Here is a 3,122-nt window from a genome sequence, read left to right on the forward strand (position 1 = left end):
TCTTCGACCTCTTTTTTGAGATTGTGATGTACATATGTAGCTCCTGGTGGGATGACGTTGGGGGGTGCGATGCAGTCCGCCTTTCAAGTCATTGTTTGCCTGGATTGCTGCAATAGATGTTGTGTAATGACGTATGTAGTGCTTGTACTGCTTGCATTGCTTGAGCTGCTTCGTCGACTGCGCTACCGACCCCTCATACTGCTTGTTTTGGCGTATTCTCTGCTTTTTAATATAATATTAATATATATAAAAAGAATCCTATCATTTCGAAGTCCCAAAGACACAGCTGTCGGTGTTTTAGGGACGCCCCAGTGTAGAGAGATGGCTCTTTAATGTAGCTCCTCATGATATGAATTTTAAATGCAGTATCAGCATATCAACAGCAGAATTCTGAGCGAGGAACATCAGCGACAAGCTGCAATATAATTTTTATGTGATGTTTAAAGAGCATAAAGATAGTTTGATTATTTTACGACGAAAACGTGACAAACGTAACAAACGAGTGCCGTGTTCGCTCATCACGGACAAACAATGAGGTTTGACTTTGCCACAATTGAAATGCGAGATTGCTTCTGTTGACCGTCAGCCAAAATCTGTGAACAAATTTTTTTGATCAACTTAAGTATCAATTACATACAGTATGGGCCTACATGGCTTGTCCATCTCGTATTACACTCGATATGTGTGTGACACTATTTGGATTTGACAGTTTGAAGCGGGGCGCCGGCACACCGGAAGGCCGTTGTATTGATACTCATTGTCCGCTCGCTGTGAAAGTGTTTCAGCAGACACTTTATGACTGATATTTTCGCTTGAAAGGTATCATTATGTGGGCGGCGACGTCTGTGTTTGTTGCGTGCTAGAGCCGGCTACTCTTTCACTCTTGGTTTCAACTAGGTCACTAGATCAGTTGCGGACACCCATTTTTTATGAGCAGAACCTAACGCCGGCGCTGGGCCTTCATTTAAAAGGGTTGATGGTTGGTTGGTCATTTAGTTTTATTGACCTTTCCAAAGACATTCGCGGAACACACTGTAATAATCCTATCCCATCCTCGACGTTAAGGGGATACTTGTCCGCCTTTGATGTGTTCAACAAAGCGATCCGTCTTATATGACGTCAGAAGCGAGCACACCTGCATTGATTTCCTTTTGATATTTATAAGTCCCCCGGTGTGCCGTGCCCAAATAAGGTGCTGCCTCACAGCATTGTCACAGCTGCGCATCAAGCTAACGTTGGGTTGAGCTTCTACCTATCTACATGCACATATTTATGCTTTGAATAAAGCATGACTCCGACTACACTGCGGAGCAATCGCGGTACTGGCAAGTAACACTGATAAATGCAGTGCAGCTTGCAGTGCAATCGTCACAAGCTGGAGTTATGTGGTCGAGCCTTAAACATCCGCCAAGTGTGACGACAGATAATTATTGACAGAGTGGCAACTGCATCCCATACTCGCACCCCATTTCGAAGCTAAAACTCACTTCAACCATTCAATTTGCGCCTTGAGAAGTGTGCGTCTGCACTTGGTGCTCCCGTTTTCAGCCGTACTGAAATAGCTGCTCTGGCTCCAAAAAACGACGCGTACGAGGGGGCGTCTGACGTCGACCATTGGGTCATGAACTTCAATTATGCGCTACATCATGACTTCCCCTCCCTTCCTTCCCCTACTCCGCGCAACAGCAGGTGCCGCTGTGGCTGTTGCCCCCTCAGGGGAGCAGTTGTTTCTGTTTCAGTGCTCTACTGCACTTGCGTTGTGTGCTGTGTTGTTGGCAGGCACATAATTGCTGTCAAATCGGCTGGCGGCCGCATAATTACAAAAGCGTTTCAATATCAATATCAGCGACGCCAAAAAAACGGTGGGGTGGAGCGCGGCCAAAAGCACTTACCACTCTAATGTTTCCATCTGGAAACATCAGATATTTCCCTTTTCCTTGATCTCTCCGGATTTTGAGCTTTTTTCGTTACGTTGTGTTTGGGGAATAAACCAAAGTGTGAAACTATTGGTTGTTTACAACTTCTAACTAGAACTTTATTTATGAATTAGGCAGAAACCATTTACCATGTCGATTGGGAATGGGGAAATCTGTTGTGCGTGGTCTTATCAGCAGAGTCGAGCAGACGCTGAGGCCTGAAACGCACTTTCCCTCTATTGGCTTTTATTGTTTTTCAATTGTCTTGATAAACTGCATACAAATTCAATTACTGAGAGCCGACCCCCACGCTTGAGCACCATGCACCATGCAGCCAAGAACGAACCGAACTAAATGCGGTTGTCCGCTTATCAGGTCCGGCCACTCGGAATGGTGTATTTGTTGTACTGTATGCTTGTGAGATCGCTCTAATTGATCCGCTGAACCCTCGTAGATACTAGTATAATTTCATGACACCGAATCATAAATAAACCTACCCCAATTCTGGTACATATGTATGTATGTCTGTGCATGTTTTTGTACACATGGAGGCATGCATGTATGTACATGTTCGAGCTAGGTTCCAGCTGATAAGCAGTTTCATTATTGTATCTATGTTTGTATATGTACATATATAGCTTGCCCCAAGTTCAATGACAGCGGCAGCCCCATAAGCTGCACTTTTCGGGTGTGTACCCACATCAGAATCGTGATCGGCATCCTTTATGTCAGTCATATGCTTTTCATTTTCATTTGCACGCTGACTGTCGCGCTTGCAATGGGCGATGGGCGATGGACGATGGACGAAGGGATGGGGTGTCTCATACTCATGGTAAATATTAATTATAACTTAATATGTGTGATCTTAAATGCACATAAGAGTACAGCTCGCAATGAGTAAAAGCCCTCGCCGATCAATACGAATTATACAGTCCAGTCCCCTCTCCATGGTGACTGTAAAGAGGCGAATTTGTTTGTATTGTACACAGGCTCTCACACTTTCCTGCAATGCACACAAGAAGATCCACCGTACGAAATGGTCGAAAACAATCTGGAACAACCATGTGCAATATGGTACTTCGCTGGAGAAAGTGCTTTCAGAAGGGCATAAATTTCTTCCAGATTCTATCATCACGTTGGTATTGCATGTATGCATGTGTTTCAATGCTTATTTACTGGTCTTGAGTTCCAAGTGTTCTTGTGTTT

Source organism: Drosophila persimilis, unplaced genomic scaffold, assembly GCF_003286085.1.
Source record: "Drosophila persimilis strain 14011-0111.01,24,50 unplaced genomic scaffold, DperRS2 tig00000002-arrow-pilon, whole genome shotgun sequence".
Classification (NCBI taxonomy): domain Eukaryota; kingdom Metazoa; phylum Arthropoda; class Insecta; order Diptera; family Drosophilidae; genus Drosophila; species Drosophila persimilis.